At 39.5% G+C, this 22,199-nt stretch overlaps 1 protein-coding gene across 7 annotated transcripts in view; it reads right to left on the bottom strand.

Annotated features, from left to right (window-relative positions):
* CHRM3 (cholinergic receptor muscarinic 3) overlaps nucleotides 1-22,199 on the bottom strand; it is a 340,041-nt gene that overhangs the window by 4,254 nt on the left and 313,588 nt on the right. Inside the window, exon 1 of one of the 7 annotated variants that reach the window (XM_045011690.1) lies at nucleotides 602-641. The exons of 4 other annotated variants lie outside the window; for them this stretch is intronic. The gene's annotated coding sequence lies outside the window, so the exon portion shown is untranslated. Of the gene's footprint in view, nucleotides 1-404; nucleotides 642-22,199 lie in introns of those variants that run through there. 2 more of the 7 variants (XM_045011688.1, XM_045011689.1) reach the window with 2 other exon arrangements.

Genomic DNA, 22,199 nt, shown 5'->3' with positions numbered 1-22,199 from the left:
GATGGCTGTTTATTAAAAACAAAAACAAAATATATGTATCAAACACAATATGCCAAATACATTTGTGGTGTCACTCATATTGCACCAGGCACTAATTTGGATTCTTTTGAATATTTTTGTATTCTTTTCTTTAAAATAAGTTATTGTTAATTAATCACAAGCTGCCAAACTAAAGTCAGGTGAGCCCTCCCATATGTGACTCTGAATCCACAAGAGAATCCAGAGGTCTATTTTTATAATGGATTAAGCCAAAACCCTGGACCCCACATCATCATTTCTTTGGGATGTTCAAAATCCAGATCCGCATTAGAATCTTGCAACTGGAGCCCATTTCTGTCAATATGGATGTATATCTATGTTTGTGCAGTGTATAATCGAGTCCCAATCTCTGTTGGTTCTACTACCTATATAATAAGATTCCAGGATTCTCACTCTGAAGCCTAGTATGTCTGTAGAGTCTGGGTGAATGAAGGGAAACAGCTACAAGCACAGCTGAGAGCTCTTTATGCTCAGAAAATCACCGGGTTGAATCATTGTTGAGTTTCACTGTCTATAACCATCCAATTTTTAAATTCTCAGCCATTTTGACTTTACGAATTACCCCTGTGTGGTGTACTGCTATAATAAGGCACATATCTGTGTCATGCCAAGAGTCCTAGACCATTGTGATATCAGAGGTAATGTAACCAATCACCACCCTTACTCTACAGCTAATTTGCATGCAACAATTTCATTTATTGTATGAGGGAGACTGCACAAATGGTGAATTACATGACCCAACTACCACTCGCACAAATCAATACATGTCTCCCAGCACAACCCCCCCAGACACACACCAACACAACCAAACACACAACACCACAACCAGTACAAACAATAACCACATACACACTTCTCATTTGCCACCTGTATAAATCAATACAAGTCTCCCAGCATAACTTACACACAGCACAACCAGCCCATACAATAACCCCAAACACACAGAGCCCTTTACTGAAGAATATACCTCTCATTCACCACCTGCACAAATTATCAGAAATCTCCCAGCACAACCTGAGACACAAATCAACACAACCAGCATACACAGCAACCCCAAACATCACTCTGAATCCTAGAATGTGAGAGTGACTGGGAAGTGATGGAAACAGCTACAAGCATGGTTGACAGCTCTTTTTGTTTAAAATATCACCAGATTCAATAATCTCAAGGATTTGTGACTTGTTATGGTCCAATTTTCAGTTCTCAGCCATTTGGGCCTTTTTCACACACGACTTTATAAATTACATTCATTGAACAGCACGGGCTTTCAGATACTAGTAACAAAAATAATAAAATCTTGTTTTATTATCTATAAACTATAGATACACAGGGACAAATTCTCAAAAAAAACAAAACAACAACAACAACAAAAAAACCCATGCACCACAGTCAGCTATACATATACACACCTGCATTTTCATATGCAACTTTGCCAGTTGTGAAAATAGTATAAGTGCCTTTTTACACGTTCAGATACTAATTTTGCTTTCACAAAAGCTCATTTGCACAGTTGGACCAAGGATTTAGTGGGTTCAGCAAGTACATGAAAATGGGGAGGATGGGGAGACTGATTCATGATAATTAGACTTTTATCCTTTTCCCAAGTATTGAAGGAACTGACATAAACTCAACATCTCTCTCAAAATGACAATCTGTATTCTCAACATTTTATTAAGTTCCTTGGACTCCTAACCTGCAATTTCACTAGATAAATTGTTATAAATCAGTTTCATAATGGAATAACCTTTCTCTGATAGTAACTGTGAAACAAAACACCTCATCAAAGAAGCTGTAGCTCAGTTCAGAGTTGATATATTATGGCTTCATATGATAGACTTAAGCAGGTATCAAAAGAGTTTGGTGTTAAAAGAAACCCCAAAGTGTTATTTTAATGCCTAAATTCTGTTTTTTTAAAACCATTTTGTGTTGTGTTAGCAAAGCACTTGGGGAATATGTCATTTAAAGTAATCTCATTACTTTGACCTAGTGTAAATGAACTGACCTGTAGCTCACTTTACACTACACACCATAGGTAGTAATGAAAACACAGTTTGGGAGCCAAAGTAAGTGAAAACATTAGGATAACCACTCCAGTTTATTTAATAAAAAGAAGAGGGTAACAGTTTTGATATATTGGATTAGATGAGATTCAGACAAGGTATTTCTAGTCCACTCATCATTAGAGCATCTAGTGGTGCAAATTTTATTTCCAAATAAATTTGTGAAATTCTTCTGAAAGAAAATCTTCTGAAACAAAATTTTACATTCCAAATATTTTTTCATGGGGAATGTCATCAAAATTTACATAGTTTTGCATAAAAAACATCTAATCATAATAGTATTTTCTGATGGAAAACTGACCAGCTGTACTTGAATATTGATTGTAAGAAGGTAATTGAGTGGGAGAATGTTCGAACACAGAGAGTATGTAGTACGTGTCACTAAGCAGCTCTACAAGGACTAAACACTGAAGGAACAAAAGGGAATCAAATATTTTACAGCAGTAGCAGCACAGAGAGCTGTAACTTACATTTAAAAGGCTGATGTAAGAGGGTGACTCACCCCTTAATGGCTGGGGTAGCCAAACCTGACTACAAAATGAGCTCCATCTGAGAGAAATCAGGTGATTCCAGTATCAAAGCAGCAGGAAGGTGCAGGAATGGTGCAGGGGGGTATCTAAGAAAATATGGCTATGTCTGCAGAGAGTAAGAAGGCCCCTGACTCAGCAGGGGAGAAGGCAGTGGTGGGGAGTGAATCAGTGATGAGCTGCCAAAATCTTAATAACCGGTTCCCTATAAAAAGTTCTGATTTAAGGGGGGGGAGCGGAGGAGGGGCCGGGGCCCCTGCAGGGCCTAGGGCAAATTGCCCCACTTGCCCCCCGGCAACCCTAGAACTTGCAGCCCCCTCCCCCTTACCTTGCCAGCAGCTCAAACCAGCAGGACGACTCAGGAGCTCAGCTGAGCCCGGGACTCTCAAAAAGTGGCAACAGGATGACTCCAGAGCTCAGCTGAGCTGCCCAGCTGGTGCCGGCGGCTGACCATGCTGCAGCTGGGGGAAGCGGGGGAAGGGCCGGGGGAGCCTCAGCCTCCCAGCTGGGAATCCTGGGAGCAACAGGATGGTCCGGCCCATGGACTGGAGTTCTTTGCCCACTCCCTGGCCCTTTAACAACTGGTTCTCCACGGAGGTCTAATTTTAGCAACCGGTTCTTGGGAACCTGTGGGAACCGGCTCCAGCTCACCACTGGAGTGAATGTGGAGAAGAACAAACTCTAGGTAATGTGAAGGTGCTGGAAGCAGAAAGTCAGACCCTCAGGGAGGAAGGGCTGTGTCCAGCTGAAGTTAGGATGAGGACTGGGTGAGTTTGTTCTATTTTGAAAGTCTTTGTTGGAGTCCAGGTGGGTAATATTTAATTCCCTTTGGACTGTGTGGGATTTGTTTAAGAATCCCTGAAGAAGAAAAAGAAGAAAACAGAGGCAGGATACTGCAGAGTCATCCCTGACTATGAGGGGGTACCCTGAATGCAGTTGGCCATATTGCAGGTGAGTTTTAATACTCCAGACGCCTAAAAGTTCACTATTTTAATCTATCACACAATACTATATTATATAATATTATATGACTAAGAGCCAAATTCCAAGCCTTTGAAGAAATCAACAAGGGTAAAAGAAAATTTCCCAAATTCTACCCTTTGATTTCTTCAGATACGAGTACAAATAAGGTTTCCAGAGCCACACTTATGACAAATATTGTTCTATATATGACTATCTGTATATCTATTTTTATTTGCTTTTTGGATATCACATGCCTAGTTCTGGCTGTTTTAGTCAGAGCTTACCAGTAATTTCAATAGTGGACATAAAACAATCAGAGTAATAACTTTCAACACTTTTATGAGAAATAAAAATTAATCTTTGGCAGAAATTAGAGTTCGAACAGCTTATACAATCTATACATTTGAATCCCATAAATAAGAGGAACAAAGTGTCATTAGAATCATTCAGTCCAAATACTAAGACAGCACACAGTCATCTCAGAGGACACATCGGTAGTTAAATATGACTTTATCCTTTACCTATAGCTCATATTATAAATGTAACTTCTGAAATCACTGTACATACACTTTTGTCCAGCAGTATGACAATGGGTGCTATTGAAAAGTAAATGCTTACCAACAGTTGCCGTGTACAGTTATTCCCTACTGTAAGTACAAATATTATGGTGTCTTGTATGGCACATTATACAAAGTGCATTAAGCACTACCTGTACTTAAGCTGGTGGTATTAGTGAGATCTTCTGTCTCATTGTGTCCTGGTACTTCCCCCATCAATGTTTGTTTTATCCACGTGCTGTCTATATTCTTATACTTAGACAGTAAGCTCTTCAGGTCAGAGTGTGTCTGTTATGTGTTTGTACATTGCCTAGTGCAATGGGGCTGGGGTCTCTGGGCAGTACTGTAATATTAATGATGATTAATGTGTTAATTTGTTCTTCATCAAGTGTCTTATTAAAGTGTGATCTGTCAGGATGCTGAGCACATCCTATTTAGTGGAGAGTGCCCTGATTACTTACTGGCTTCAATAGGAGTAGAGGGTGCTTAACACCTTGCAGATTGGGCCCTAAAATTGTATGCTATGGCATACATGATGCCTGTCTGCCTATACTAAAGGAGTTAGAGGCATGAGGTGAAATGAAGAGTGAGACAGAATGGCTCAAGCAAAATGCCTGCAAGCACGGTGAGTGATGAACCAGGATCTTGCCAAGCAGGCTGGAAAGAAAATCATTGTAATTGGTGGGGAAATTTTTCTCTCTAAATCAAAGTGTGGCAGTAGGAAAGCACAACTGCTAATTGCATAATAAGCAATGCTAGTTTATAGTCATTTAGTGTCTTTTATTCTAAAGCACTTCAGAAACCATGAGACAGATGCTTACAGATCCTTAACACCGACAACTCCTACTGAATGCAATTAGTCATAGCTATGTCAGTTCTGGGATATTAGAGAGACAAGGTGGGTGAGGTAATATTTTTTTATTGGACTCACTCACCTTGCCTCTCTAAATTCCTACTAAAATCAATGAGAACTGCAAAGCTTTTGAATCCTCTGAAAATGATACTTTACACATATGCAGAGCCATTGAAATGCAGCCACTCCTGGATTGAATGGTGTCAACCGACCAGTACATAACACAGTAGATTAGTGGGTTAAGGAGAAATTCTGGCAAAGTACCAGGGCAAACACCTAGCCTTTTAAAAGGAACCCATATGGTCTTTAATGTCCATATAAAGAAAAATGATTCTCACTATTCAGGTCCTATCAGAAAGACCTGTCCATTACACATTATATTTGACTAATCTACCAGCGGATGAAAATATGAGTCAGCAGAGCCAAGATTGGACTCCTACGTTTCAGCACAATTAGATACATCAAACATGAAGGTGAACCTACTAGCACATCCCTCGCCAGACTATTGTCTGAAAAGGTTACTGTAGCGTGAAAGGAAGTACATGAATTGATACGTACAATCTAACGATTTTTTTCCAAGACAAAGTGATTCTATGGGAGCAACATCTCATGTATTTCAGAAGACCACCTGTAAAGAGACCATGAGGATGATGAGAGGAAGGGCAGCAGTGCTGGAACTAGGGGTGTGGCAGTATCCCCTGGCTTGAAGTGGTTTCCATCCTATACAGGGTTTACAGTTTTGTTCAATGGCTCTCAGCACCCACACTATAAAAATTGTTCCAACACCATTGTTGCAAGCAGCAAAGAATCCTGTGCTGCAAAACGTCTGTTAGTCTATAAGGTGCCACAGGATTCTTTGCTGCTTCTACAGAACCAGACTAACACGGCTACCCCTCTGATTGTTGCAAGGGTATAAATGAAACCAGAAGTAGGTTCTGGCATGTATTGTATTCAGCTTTGGTGTGTATCTTTTATCTGTAAAGTGGCTCTGGGAGGTCTTTTCTTAATCCTCAATGAAAAACAGACACACTTGTCACCAACTAAACTGGATCTATCAAGCAAATCAACAGATATTTCGGAAACAATCCCACGGTGCAGTTGCCCTGTACAGGAGAAGCTGCAAGAGAAGATTACCTCCTTGTTTACCCCTTTCACTGTCTTCTTTCAGTTTATTACCTTTGATTATGGGGCAGGTGTAGTTCATGCTATGAAGCATGTAGAATTGTTTTGTGTCTCATCCTTTTAACATTGTAGCAGCAGAAGTTATATAGACTCTCAAGCTGTAACACATGCAGAAGTAAAGCAACCAGTCCAGTATCAGCTGGACTTATCCCACCCATTATATATTTGATTTTTTTTTCAGGAACTACTTTGCAGAGATGCAGAAGTGGGGCGGGGGATTCTGGTGGTTTTATTCTCTTCTCATTTATACCACTTTCACACCAACAAAATTCCTTTGCCTTGACTGAAGGAGGTTCTGATTTACACTAATTTATGTAAGAGGAGACTTGATGTACCTAAAACCTACTGAATAGAGGCTTATGGAAAACTCATTTACAATCATTTTTCTTAAAACTGAAGGAAGTCATGGAGGAGGAGGTGTGGCTGGTCTCAGGTTCAGCTACATCATTTTATGTTTGTGCGAAACAAATGTGTATATGAGCCAGCTTGATGTGACAATATTACAACTGTGTATTTACATGTCAGAGTACATTAGCCACAATGAAAAAGAAATCTTCACATAAAACACATTGTTGGATCAGTGGAAACATCCTTGCTACAATGTTAAATTTAGGAGCCAGACACATCTTGTCCATAGATGTCACATGGGACGAGGTTAACCAAGAACAGTACAAGAGAGATTTTAAATGCAAACACTTGCCAACTGCATGTCAGATATGATTAGTATAAGGGAGAGCGAGCTTCCTTTATAGACATTAGGTGACAGAGAGGAGGGCAAAAGGGGCACTGTAGAAAGGTGACATCTAACACTTAGTGCAGGTTGTTGGTTGGAAGCTGGAAGCATGAGTCCACAATTTTGATTATATTATTAGAAAACCTTTTTAAACACAAAAGGCAAGTTAATCACCTTCCCCCTCCCCCAATGGACTCAAAGGAGAGAGAAAACAACCATTGAAGAAAATGGAACTCTCAGAGCATGGACAGAAGTTAAAAATAGTATGACCTTCCCTAAGGACTAATACGAAAAATACTTGACATTTCGTTGCATTTCCAAAACACAGCACAAACAGCAAATAACGGAAGTGTCAATTGCTGTGGAAATTCATCAAAAGCTATAGAATGAGAGAGAATGAACAAATCTTGTCATCTCAATATGGCTATTGAGGAAGCTACACAACGTAATTTTATACTACTATCTGTAAATATAGAAATAGGAGATTAGGTGAAAATCTCATCACAGATACCAGTAACTTGCAATACGTACAGTAACAAGATGCATGATTGTTAACTGGTTTACCTTAATATGATACTTCTATCATATTAAGGTAAACCAGTTAACAATCATGCATCTTGTTACTGTACGTATTGCAAGTTACTGGTATCTGTGATGAGATTTTCACCTAATCTCCTATTTCTATATTTACAGATAGTAGTATAAAATTACGTTGTGTAGCTTCCTCCATATTACAAAGTATCCTCCAAGTACTTTACAATATAGAGTCAGTTGCAGTGACTGTGCAGGAAAGTCTTCCAGGACATTACCTCATCTAGATATTTGCCTAGTTTTAAACAGGCTACAGAAAAAGCATTAGTGAAGTCAGTACAAATTAAAATTTAATACAGACAATGACTTGTGTATACTGCTTTATATACTATATACTGAAATGTAAGGACAATATTTATATTCCAATTGATTTATTTTATAATTATATGGTAAAAATGAGAAATTAAGCAAGTTTTCAGTAAGAGTGTGCTTTGACAGTTGTGTATTTTTATGTTTGATTTTGTAAACAAGTAGTTTTTTAGTGAGGTGAAACTTGGGGTACTTGAGACAAATCAGATTCCTGAAAGGGGAACAGTAATCTGGAAAGGTTGAGAGTCATTGGCCTAAGGGAATTATATGATCAACTTCCTTATTCACTGTATACTGCTGATTCTCGGAAGGAGAAGGAAATGAATCTATTTGGCCGTCTGATGAAAACCATGGTAGGATAAGCACTGTTGTATCTGCTTTTGCCTCCTACATGTTTTCTTTCAGGGTTGGGTGGGGTGGAAAGAGGTTTAAGCGGTATGTGTGTTTATCTGTGCGGAGGACAGAGGTAGGCTTTCTGATTTCACTGGCCCCTTTACCCATTTAATAATTATATTTTAAACACTTCTTTATTTCTTTTCCATTATATGATGTTTCTCTCTTTCCCCATAGACTCTCTTTTCCTCCATACCTACTCCTTTACAAAGGCATCCTTTATTTTTCCCTTTATCTTCCCATTTCTTATGAAGTTAGAGTCCATTGTGTATGCCTGATTGGACATAGGCCTGAACACAGGGCAAGACTTGAAAATGCAGACTTGAGAATCCAAAATGTGATCTGTTTGTACAGCCAAGAGAAATGGTTAGCTTATTTTTCTGCTTTATTCTGCAATGTTTTCTTTACACAATAGTTTAAATATTACAGAACTTTTCAGAGTGAACTATAAAAATGTTTTCTAATACAAACAAATGAAAGGCTTTAAAATGTTTAATATACTTCTCTACATGAGTGGGTAAACTTTGCAATACAGTTAAACTGTGAAGTGAAATGCTTTAAAAAAATAAAAATGTTTGTAAAATGTTCACAATCCTAAATCATTAACAGAATGATTTTAAAAATCTAACAGTAGATTTTAAAATTACAAATAACATATATTTGAAAGAGGCAGTGAAAGGGAGAAACTTCCAAGAACTGCAATCCAGCCTCCAGGTTTTTGCATTTCTCCTGCAACAATTGACATCATTTGTATCTAAAGCAGGGAAGGAAATCATATTTCTTACACTACTTCAGAGTGCTTCAGGAAGCATGGTCTTCAGACATATGAAGGCCTCAATCTGGCAAAGGTGATTTCAGTAGGACAATCATAATACACATAATACATGAAGTTGAGCATGTGCATACATCCTTGCACAATCTGGGCACAAGGGACTAAGAGTCACGGAAATTGTTTCCATAACCAAATATGTTGGCCAATTTCTATGACATATTTCCAGCACAACCACAGACTGATTGTGATTTGGGGCAAATTCCTTTTGCTAACTCTTCAAAAGTGGACAAGGGGATTGTGTCAGGTACCTAAATCGAGGTACCCAATTTGAAATATGTTGAACGCCGTCAGCTCCTATGGACATCATTGGTCACTTTCGAACTTTTTGTCCTCAAGTCTTTTCAGGTTTTCCATCTATAAAAATGGGACTCTTAATCTTGCCTACTTCATAGGGAGATTGTGATGCTTCATTAATGCTTTCAAAACATAAATGGGAAGTGCTAAGTATTATTATTATTTATCAAGTCTTATATAGCAGGGAGCAAAGAAATGATTGAATTTAAATAATTTTGATGTAAAATATATGGTGCCTTCTTCCTTACCACCCTTTCTGCTTAGAACAGCCTTCCAATCAATTTTTGCCAAACATCATATATCTCCTCCTTAAAATCACTGTTCAAACCTTAATCGCACCATGAAGCCTATATGCACTCAAATCAAAATATAGCTGCAATGTCTAACACTTGCTTGTGTTTGTACATGCTTTTGGATTTGTACATTCTTTGGAATATGGATGCTATTGTTACACTATGGTAAAGCACCATGTACTGTGAGCACTATTACAAAGTCAATATCTGATAACAATTACCATGCTACAAAATCTCAGATAACACAGTGTTAATTGATGACCAATTCTGATTTTTAATGGTAAGATTTGTACACCTACATTGCTCTACAAATAATAACAATGTGTTATACACCTCTACCCCGATATAATGCGGTCCTCAGGAGCCAAAAAATCTTACCATGTTATAGGTGAAACCGCGGTATATTGGGATAGCAGCAGGGTAGCAGCAGCAGGGCTCCAATGGTGATTTAAAGGGCCCAGGTCCCCCCACAGCAGCCAGAGCTCCAAGCCCTTTAAAGTGCCACCTGAGCCCTGCTGCCAGAGCCCCAGGGTAGCAGCGGCAGGGCTCCAGCAGTGATTTAAAGAGCCCCAGGCTCCGGCCGCTGGGGGGAGACCTGGGCTCTTTAAATTGCCGCCTGAGTCCCACTACCGGAGCCCCAGGGTAGTGGCAGCAGGGCTCCGGAGGTGATTTAATGGGACCGGGGCTCCCTGCAGCAGCTGGCGTCCCGGGCCCTTTAGATCTCCACCCGAGCCCCACTGCCGGATATAATGTGGTAAAGCAGCCCTGCCCCCAGAGCGCTGCTTTACCGCGTTATAGCCGAATTCGTGTTATATCGGGTTGCGTTATATCGAAGTAGAGGTGTATTTCCCTTTAAGGCCTACTCAAAAACTGGCCACCTATAATTTACTGGATGAAATTTAGGCAGCCAAATTATGTGTTTGGCCCCTAATGTTTTGGCACTGATATGTAAAAATTAATCAGATATATGAGTTGTATAATTCTGCTGCATATCTTTCTGAAATATTTGCTATAAATAATAAATCCAAGTCATAAATCACAATCCATTTAAGCATATAGATTAAAAAGATATTCATACTTCCTGTATAGAAGTATAGCAGTACACCTTTTTTTTAGTCCAGATGCTCAGTGACTCATTCACCTCATAATTTTTTAGAGCTTCAGAAAAATCCAATCCTGAAATGATTGAAAATAACCCCAGTGAGAACTTTCAGAAATGAGTTGAGTGATCTCTCAGTGTGGCTTTACCATCCTAGTGGCCCTGAAGTGAACCAGGGAATGACTTGAATATCATGAGTAGCAGTATAATGCTATATTGAATACTGTATGTCACTCCTAGGCACAGCACAGCACTTGAGCAAAGGCATCAAAATCCTAATCTGAGGAAGTTTCCTCCTTTGTCACAATTGTTAATAAAAAAATTAGGCTTTCCTAAATCTAGAACACACTCAATATTACCAAATCTAATCCATGATAGTTTTTGAGAGCAAGGTGTGTATTCTTGTGAAAGCAGAGAACTATAGAACCCCGACCAGGGTTATTCTATCTACTACCCAAGATCCACAAACCCGGAAATCCTGGACGCCCCATCATCTCTGGCATTGGAACTCTCACTGAAGGACTGTCTGGATATGTGGACTCTCTACTCAGACCCTATGTTACCAGCACTCCCAGCTATCTCCGTGACACCACTGATTTCCTAAGGAAACTACAATGCATTGGTGACCTTCCAGAAAACACCATCCTAGCCACCATGGATGTAGAGGCTCTCTACACAAACATCCCACACAATGATGGAATACAAGCTATCAGGAACAGTATCCCTGATGATGCCACAGCACAACTGGTTGCTGAGCTCTGTGCCTTTATCCTCACACACAACTATTTCAAATTTGCTGACAATATATATCTCCAGATCAGTGGCACCGCTATGGGCACCCGCATGGCCCCACAATATGCCAATATTTTTATGGCCGACCTGGAACAACGCTTCCTCAGCTCCTGTCCACTCACGCCCCTTCTCTACCTACGCTACATTGATGACATCTTCATCATCTGGACCCATGGGAAGGAGACTCTGGAAAAATTCCACCATGATTTCAACAGCTTCCACCCCTCCATCAACCTCAGCCTGGACCTATCTACACGGGAGGTCCACTTCCTAGACACCACGGTGCAAATAAGTGGTGGTCACATTAACACCACCCTATACCGAAAACCTACCGACCGCTATGCCTACCTTCATGCCTCCAGCTTCCATCCCGGGCACACCACAAGATCCATTGTCTACAGCCAAGCACTGAGGTACAACCGTATCTGCTCTAACCCCGCAGACAGAGACCAACACCTAGAAAATCTCCACCAAGCATTCTCAAGACTACAGTACCCACACGAGGAAATAAGGAAACAGATCAACAGAGCCAGATGTGTACCCAGAAACCTCCTTCTGCAAGACAAACCCAAGAAAGAAACCAACAGGACTCCACTGGCCATCACATACAGTCCCCAGCTCAAACCCCTCCAACGCATCATCAGGGATCTACAACCCATCCTGGACAATGATCCCACACTTTCACAGGCCTTGGGTGGCAGGCCAGTCCTCGCCCACAGACAACCTGCCAACCTGAAGCATATTCTCACCAACAACTGCACACCGCACCATAGTAACTCTAGTTCAGGAACCAACCCATGCAACAAACCTCGATGCCAACTCTGCCCACATATCTACACCAGCAACACCATCACAGGACCTAACCAGATCAGCCACACCATCACCGGTTCATTCACCTGCACGTCCACCAATGTAATATATGCCATCATATGCCAGCAATGCCCCTCTGCTATGTACATCGGCCAAACTGGACAGTCTCTAAGGAAAAGGATAAATGGACACAAATCAGACATTAGGAATGGCAATATACAAAAACCTGTAGGAGAACACTTCAACCTCCCTGGCCACACAATAGCAGATTTTAAGGTGGCCATCCTACAACAAAAAAACTTTAGGACCAGACTTCAAAGAGAAACTGCTGAGCTCCAGTTCATCTGCAAATTTAACACCATCAGTTTAGGACTAAACAAAGACTGTGAATGGCTTGCCAATTACAGAACCAGTTTCTCCTCCCTTGGTTTTCACACCTCAGCTGCTGGAACAGGGCCCCATCCTCCCTGATTGATCTAACCTCGTTATCTCTAGCTTGCTTCTTGCTTGCTTATATATACACACCTGTCCCTGGAAATTTCCACTGCTTGCATCCGAAGAAGTGGGTATTCACCCACGAAAGCTCATGCTGCAAAACTTCTGTTAGTCTATAAGGTGCCACAGGATTCTTTGCTGCTTCTACAGAACCAGACTAACACGGCTACCCCTCTGATACAGAGAACTATGTAATTCTCATACAATTTACTCTTCATAGAATTTTTCCTACGCTTCTGCCCCAAGGCTGACTCACACCATGAAAACCATACATACATTGAGACAAATTACCCTGAGAGAATTACAGACAAATCCTGCCAACTGTACTTATTTTAGTAATACCACTGACCTGAATGGAATAATGAGGGGGCAAGGGGGAAGAGGAAAGCAGTAGGATCTGACCATTAGGGGTGTGTTTTTTCCCTTTTTAATCTGAAACTCTAGAGTTGAAGAAACAGAAACTGTCATATAATAATGTGGTTTACAGGAAAACCTGAGAGCATATGGCTGTCTTTTTTTTTCTTTCACTCTGCAAAATCCATCTGTGTTAAAGTGTAGATTTCGTTTTCTTTATTATTATTATTTGTATGATGATAGCACATGGGAGCCCTGATCAGACCCCACTGTGCAAGGTGCTGAACAAATATTCCACTGACCCTCAATTGCGAGACCATCCAGTTGCACCACTGTTAATTCTGCCACTGGATATTTAAAAAGACTATTTCAAAAGATAGGCTCACATTGGAGATAAAATGCAATTCATGTGATTCATGTGACCTAATCATTTGTGTCTGTAATATATTGAAGTGAAAATATCTAGAGCTGATCAGAAAATGGAATTTCCAAATCAGAATGAAACATAAAAATTTAATTTTTTTTAGAACAGAAATTCTGAAATTTTAATTTAGAAATATGAAAATGTTTTGTTTCAGTGATGCTGAATCATTTAATTTTGATAAGGTTGAAGCACTGTAATAAAATATAAAGTGCTAAATATATAAAATACTATGTATATGAATATAATAAAATTATCATATACAAGTATAAACTAAATGAAACAAACTAAATTAATTTGAAATGAAACATTTCAACATTTTCAAAATGAAATGAGAGTCAACATTATTTTTTACCCATTTTCCACTGACAATATATTTGAAATTGACATATTCCTCAAAATGTTTTGATTTTGATAAACCTGCATTTTCCAATAGAAAACTATTCAGTTGAAATGTTTTTCAGCTAGCTCTAAAAACAGGGCAACCAGTGAATAATATAACCTAATACAAATCTTTAAAAAGCTGCAATACAATGTCCACTAGATGGCATAGGAAGCATGCAGTAGCAAAAGAGTGGAATCTGCAACACAAGTGTCAGTAGTCTCTCATAAAGCTTGTGTGGGGGTGATGTGGGCTTACTAAGTGATATCTATTTCTGAAGAGTACCCCAAGGATAAATACGTATAATACAAATATAAAAATCAAAATCTTCAGTTAAAAAAAAGTATTAGAATCAGAGTAAGGGCCAAAACACAGAGAATCTGGCCAAGTGCTGAGGACTGGTTTTGCCTGGAAAGTGTTTTCCCTGAATACCAGTTGGGGGGAGGACAGAAAATTCTGGAACTTGATCAAAATGATCCGATCCAAATCTCTACTCCTTGTACACAGACTGAGAGGAAATCCTGAAGTAACTCCAAATCAATGGGACTGGGCATTTGTTAAATAATAAGCAATTGTTCTTTAAAAAAATCCCCAATAATCCTATCTATACTATATGTCTTTAGGTCTATTCTTAACTGCAGAGCAGCACAAATGAAAATATCTCCTTGTGGAAAATATCTCCTGTTGGGGGATGCTAATGACTGAGTTCTGAATTTATTTTAAATTTTTCAACATAATGTCTGTTGGTAAACCTTGTGAGAGGGCTTCTTTCCTATAAGGATCATATTATGGTAGCTACATATTTGTTTGCCCAAGTCTCTTTTACCTATCTTCTTGAAATGTACCCTGTGAACTGAAAGTTTATAATACAGTATTATAAAATCAGTAAAATATAATCCAATTTGATTATATATGAAAGAATAACATATACATATAAACATTCATTTTCTTAGGACCCCTGGTTCATTTAGTACACGAGAGTGACCTGTTCTGAGGAAGCATTGCGTATGTGTAATCCAAACACACATTGTATGTGTGTAATCCAAACACACAGAATGTTAAAATCATTCTGTTTAATAAAAAAAGTTCCTCGGCAGCCATCCATCTCTCTAGACATTTATACTCGACTCGTCACCGAACATTTTGATTGTATTGTGCAGTTTTCCTTGTTGCTGAGTCTTTCATAGGGTTTTAACTCAATATGACATAAAAATAAGATGCATGGAGATGTAATTACATTAGCATTATTAAAGCATAAAGGTTGCCATCTAAATAATGGAGTTTTGTGTCTAAAACAATAGAATAAATTGGACTAATGATTATCTGTATTAGCTCTTTCAAGCCTGAAAACCCTTCATTTTGTAAACCCATTAAAATCTATGAGAAACAACAAACAAATTAAAATAAAATGGAAGGAGCTTTAAAAGGTGAGTTAGGAAGAAAACTTCCAGAGGAACTTTGATTCAGTGTTCTTGCTGCGATCCTCTTAAGAGAATGAATGTCTAGTCACTGTGTGCAGGAAGGAGCCTTCTGCTGTACTGTTGGTGCACTTTGATCGTAAAACTTGTCTCATTGGCCATGAGTATCATCCAGTGCAAGAATGATCCTGCAGTGGTGTAGAACTAATGCAGAGGCATATATGCTACACCCCCTTCCTGTTGCCGGCATAGTGGGTGAAAGGGGGAATGGTGTGTGTGTGTGTGTGTGTGTGTGTGTGCGTGTGCGTGTGCGTGTGTGAGTGTGTGTGAGAGAGAGAGAGAGAGAGACTATAGGGAAAACCTTAATTTGGAGTGGATCCAGATAAAGGAAATGAATATGATAAATATGTACTGGAAGGAATGACCTGCAAGAGGTTAAAACAAAGAGAGAGGTATAGCTTGGTAAAAAGACAACTAAGGCTATCTGGTAACTGTTTACAAGTATGTGAACAGTTAGCATTAAAAGGAGGAAGGATATGTGCGGTATCTATTCCTACTGGGATGAAAACAAGGACTCCTGGATCTAAAAGCAGCAGCAGCAGCAATACCACTTGAGCTAAAAGATCAGTTCCATTAACTGAAAGTAGTAATAGCTCCCCCCACACTCCAGCTACAGAGAGCAATCATTTCTAACAGGGGTAGCTAAGAGGGGGAATAGATAGAAGTAATAGGGTGAAGACGTGAATTCAAAATTAGGGTAGAAAAAGAGTCATTTGAGAATGTTCAAGAGATACTTCTTCCCCTATTCAAAGGAAGGGGAAGAAGCTGATATACTAACAGAGCTTTCCTTTCCCAACACAGTGGTTCTCAACCAGGGGTACACATACCCCTGGGGTACCCAGAGGTCTTCCAGTGGGTACATCAACTCATTTAGATATTTGCCTAGTTTTACAACAAGCTACATAAAAAGCACTAGTGAAGTCAGTATAAACTAAAATTTCATACAATGACTTGTTTATACTGCTCTATATACTATACTGGAATGTAAGTACAATATTTATATTCCAGTTGATTTATTTTATAATTATATGATAAAAATGAGAAAGTAAAAGCATTCTATGACTCTTCTGTATTTTTATGTCTGATTTTGAGTATTGTACCATGCAAGTAGTTTTTAAGTGAGGTGAAACTTGGGGTATGCAAGCCAATTCAGACTCCTGAAAAGGGTATAGTATTATGGAAAGGTTGAGTGCCATCGCCCTAACATATCTAAGCATGTCTAAACAAATCAAATTATACTACAGAAGGTTTAGTCACCAAAAGAAGTATTTTACCAAGATTTAATTCCAGAACTATCAATCTGCTAATAAGCATATATATGCCCCTTTATCAAATAATAAACAGAGAACTGAATATGGTTACTAAAGATTCTATATTTAATATCCTCTTTATGAAGTCTCATTTTGGCATCAGGCCTTCTATAATACATTTATTAATTTAATGCTCACACAAATGTACTTCATAATTTCCATGTACCCATGGTAATTTTGAGCCAAATGTTGCAAATGTCTGTGTGTCTGTACATATATGTGGCTGTACAGAGGTGAGGTTATCAATATTATAATATTCTGCAGTTCCTAAAATGTGCTAGGCACCTCACATTTGTCCCTTTTTCAAAGAACATATGTTTTAGTTTGACAAGACACAGTGAAGAATACTGTCAACATTAATTATATCATGTGTTTACACAGCACAGACTAGTGCACAACATGAGCAGAATTATTTTTGTGGATACTATAAATAAAATAAATTAAAGTCTCATTCCTTGTATGTCTGACAATCAAAGTGGATCTTAAGGAAGGAGCTGAATAAGGATAGCATAGATAAAAGAGACACTACTTACAGTTTTCATGAAACCCAACCCACTTGTATTTGGGGAAAAAAAATGTAAGTACTTCAGGACTCTCTGGATTAATACCTGTGTAACTGGCTCCAGGTGTTCAGTACTTTGACCAGAATGGAGGAAAAAGTCAGGTTTCCAGAGAGACCTAGATTGTGGAGGGAGCCAGGGCTCTGCAAGCTGGGACTAGGTGGCCAAACAGTAGTCTCTCTGCATGTTACACATTTCCCTTGCCTACAACTCTGCCTGATGCATCACTTACTGCTAATGAAATAAGCCCCTGAACAAAATTCACTTATTAACCAAATATTAGCACACAAACACAGCAATCACAGGGTGACCTACATATTCCTTTTTCAGATCCATGCAGCATCATTATCTGAGGATAAAGGGCAAAAAATGAGGAGGAACATAGCAAAAATTGAGAGCTGCAAGAAAAGAAAACATTATTCACTGAACTCTCTCTCCAAAAGATCTGTTTCCAAGCCTACCCTAAATCAATCAATTGCCATGTAGTGAGAATTGCACATAGTTCAGTAGTGGCACATGGATTGCTAAACATATCTGACACCCTGACACTTCCGCTGATCTGATCAGCCAACTAACAGATGCCCTGGTGATTATTGTCAGTTGCTGCGTGGACAATGGGAGGAGGTAGGGAAGGGAGAGAGAGTGTACAGCCACTTATTGAACTTATTAACTCAAGACAAAATTCACTCCATCTGCTTGAGGTGGAGCTTGAGGATGCAGGCTATATACAGGAGGAATATAATAGAGATGAACACATGAAATCCATCTCTAACCTTAGGCCAAGAGGTAGGGCTTCTATGAAGCCTCCTCCAGCTGCTGTTTCAGCCATGGAATAGTAGCTGCAACCCTTCCATACACTGGGTGCTGGGGCTACTGGATCCATATGAATGTGGATCTGCTGCCAATCCCCTGGCCCAACTCCCCTGAGGCCTTGTGCAGTCAGCCTACAAGAGGTTTTTTTATGTTCATAGGGAGTGTGTGTGGCTCTTCCACCAGCAGAGTCTCTGTTCATATTTTAAGTGGTTCAGAGAATGTTGCACTAGCCCTCTGCATCATGGGTGAATTTCACCATTGGTCCTTTCTTGGTCTCACACTCTGAGATGCAATTCAGAGGGACTGGTGTATAATAAGGCAAGTATTTTTGATTTATTCTTAATAAAGTGAGGTGCTCTGCTCTGTCCACACAAGGTTTATTGGTTTGTTTCCTTGATGAAGCTTGCTTTGGAGTTTGGTACAGTATAGCTGGAAGGTTGCCTGATATGCAACAGACAACATGGATGGACTCTTTACATGTGAGGTCTATAATGTTGTGGCTGTGAACAAATTGGCTCCTTAAGAGAATGGTTTCTTTTCATAACATTGTGCAGTAGTCAGAGATTAACGTTCATGACAGTTACAAAGTATGGCAGCCTGTGGTACAACGGAATAAGATCTATGTTGACTGCTCAGCAGTTAGAACAGTGGTAATATACGGTAGGGGTCAGAAACCCTTGCTGTATCAACCAAGCTCCTACCTATATCTATTGTGTTTAATTACCATACTTAAAGCTGGGAATCACCCAGCCACATGGTTCAATCCAGCCATAGTGCTGTATCTGAGATTAAATTGAGCTAAAACAGGTAAAGAACCATGCTCTAGCCCAGATCATTGCAGAGTTTGAACACAGTTCCTGAACACAGTTATTACAACATGGTTCACTTCTGTCCATGCACCACGCAGGGAAGACCAAACTATGTGGTAACATGTTTGGGATACTACCATATTTATACACAGTTTTTAGACATGATAAATACTGCAGTGTACATGGGGCCTGTTGGGAAACCATTATATTTCCATTATTATTTTTTTTTTGGGAGGGATAGCTCAGTGGTTTGAGCATTGGCCTGCTAAACCCAGGGTTGTGAGTTCAATCCTTGAGGGGGCCACTTAGGGATCTGGGAATGTCATAAGCATGAGTTATGTATAGTACATGAGTTTGGACAGGCCAGGGTAATAATTATGGAAAACTAGCTGGCTTCAGCCTACTCTGTGCTTGACATGAGTGTTGCCTTACTGTTTTGTCCTTATGTGGACTTCTTTAATAAAGGTAATAATAATTGGAGATATACCAATCTCCTAGAACTGGAAGGGACCTTGAAAGGTCATTGAGTCCAGCCCCCTGCCTTCACTAGCAGGACCAATTTTTGCCCCAGATCCCTAAGTGGCCTCCTCAAGGATTGAACTCACAACCCTGGGTTTAGCAGGCCAATGCTCAAACCACTGAGCTATCCCTCCCCCCTATAATAATGGTTATAGCTGCTGTGTAGGACAAAGGTGATGTTTTGTTGATGGAATGTACTATGTTGAAGGACAGAAGAGGAAATTAATCAGTACAATAATGTACTGCCAAAAAGTCCTTGTATTGGGAAAAACAGGAAAGTTCCTACATTGAGTAAGGTGGTCAGAGTGCAATGAAAATAAACCAACTGGAAAAGAGTCGTGATGATATGAAAATAGCATGGACAGCAAAAGCTGTGTAAACTGAAGGTCACTATGGAGACGTATCAGCCCAGGGCAGTGGTTTCCTTGACTCCGCTGCAGTCATAAGGGAAAGTGACCCATGAGGAAGAATCCAGAGGGATTTTGAGTTGTTAGTAACGTATAAGAAGAAACTCAAGTACAAAGGGTGTCTGCATGTAGCTCATGATCAAGTGCCAGCCACAGCATTAGAGCAACTAAAAGCAGTACTTAGGCAGAATATGCAGCTGCGGGAAGAAAGAAAGTAGGGTAATATATCAGGAGTGCACAGAATTTAAGGAAATGATTAAAGAGAGGTAAAGGCACTGTTGCCACACAGTCCACACCCCCGCTCCCCCAGGAAGATGTTAACTCTGATTTGTACACCCTCCACCCTTCTATTTTGATTATAAAGATCATACGTGGCATTATCAGGAAACCAACTCCCAAAAAAGGATGTCTGGTAGAATGGCCCCAAATATTATAAAAACTATAGTTAAAACCCAGCCAGCGTAAAAATGGCCAACAGCTGCAAATTATTGAAAATATAACCAATAACACTACAGCCACCTTGGAATTAACTGATAAGATAATAAGTCTAGACAAAAAGGAACCAAGACAACAAAACCCTTTTGCGAAAATGCTAGCCAATGATATATAAGTATGCTAGAATTGTGAGGGGATAGCTGGAGCCTTATAGAAGAAATTCAGGAGAAGGTAAATGTAAATCTGTTATTCATTGCTTGTACAGTAACTATGAACTCAAGGCCGTGCTTTTGGTTCAAATGATGGTTTGAATTAATGCACAAGTGTCTCGGCCCTGAGTGTGTGGTAAACTCCACCCAACAGGCAGCAGGAGGGGATATGGAAAAGATTTCCTATGTTTTCACACATCAACTACTACTATTTCATCTTTCCTAAAATTCAGGTCCCTTTAAGGTATCTCAGAATTGGTCACCCAAAACTGAGGCACCCCAATCACTAGCCAATTTCTTTTATTTTTGTCTGTCTCTCTCACAGGAGTCTCTCAGCCCTTATGAGTGAGTTGGAGATAGGATAAAAAGTGATAGACTTTTTTCCATTTCTCTCCCAAATGCACATCCTCAATCCTTCCCCTTCCTTTTATACTGCATCAGAAACTCAAAGTTGCTCACCTTTTAATCACAGACAAGCTGAGAAAACTGCTGCGATGTCATAGAGAGAAGAGTTAAACAACTGGATTGGCTTCTGAGTCAACAGAAAGTCTTTATTTATACATGAAAGCTTTTCCTTCTGATGAATCCCCCATGGCTGGTTCAAAACAGCGAGAGATACATAATGCAAATACCATACCACTGGTCAATTAAAATAACAAGGTGGAATTGCTTTGGGAAGAAAGGAATTCTTTAAGAGTGAGATTTTAATTTACACAATTCAGCACACTTATAGCTTATAATTTATAACTTATAGCACACTTATAGCTTTGAGACTGGTGGTTGGTGGTATTGCTATTATCTTTTTAGAAATATTGGGACGACTTTCAAAGGCACAAAATAGAATTAGTTGCCAATTCCCATTGAAAGCCAATGGTGCCTAGTCTCCATTTTTAACATTATTGAGACTATGGTTGCATTCTACTCAAAGTGATCTCAATGGTATGGAATTGCCTGGGGTAAATTAATTCATACCAGAACATTTTCCACTGCTACCATCTGGCAATCCTCTTTCCCTCAGATCAGAGAAATAGCCATTTGGATTTGTAACAATAAATGCAACTCTGCTTTTAAAGAAAAAAAACAACTAAAAACTAGTGTCTACCTTGTCGTGCTGCATTCCCATCAAATATTATGTGGATACAGTGGAGAGTTAAAAAGCTACAGAGCAATGGCACAGTGTCTGAGGACAAGGACACCATAGACATAACATTTAGCAGTTGAGAGGGTGAACATCAGTATACCAGGAAGAACAGAAAGTGAGCACTGGGGGTTTCTGTAACTAAAGAAACATTAGCAATTGTGAGCTGAAAGAAAGAGACACTGAACAGTACTGCTCTGTGTAGGTAACATATTTGTTACACCAAAATAACATGCAACTAAATCCCCTTAACACCCATATTAATTCACTACAAACTGTGACTTGCTGTACACTGCATGAGAACAGGTGCGAGAAATATAACCTGGTGGGAACACATCAAAGCTGTCCATTACATCAATTACTTGTTGATTTAGGGCAGTGATTCTCAAACTTTTATACCGGTGATCCCTTTCACTCAGCAAGCCTCTGAATGCAACCCCCTTATAAATTAAAAACACCTTTTTATATATATATTTAACACTATTATAAAAGCTGGAAGTGAAGTGGGGTTTGGGATGGACAGCTCACAACCCCCCATGTAA

Source organism: Mauremys mutica, chromosome 3 (genome assembly GCF_020497125.1).
Source record: "Mauremys mutica isolate MM-2020 ecotype Southern chromosome 3, ASM2049712v1, whole genome shotgun sequence".
NCBI classification, from domain to species: Eukaryota; Metazoa; Chordata; order Testudines; family Geoemydidae; genus Mauremys; species Mauremys mutica.
The sequence above is the reverse complement of the archived record's forward strand: the minus strand, read 5'-3'. Positions and strand labels throughout refer to the sequence as shown.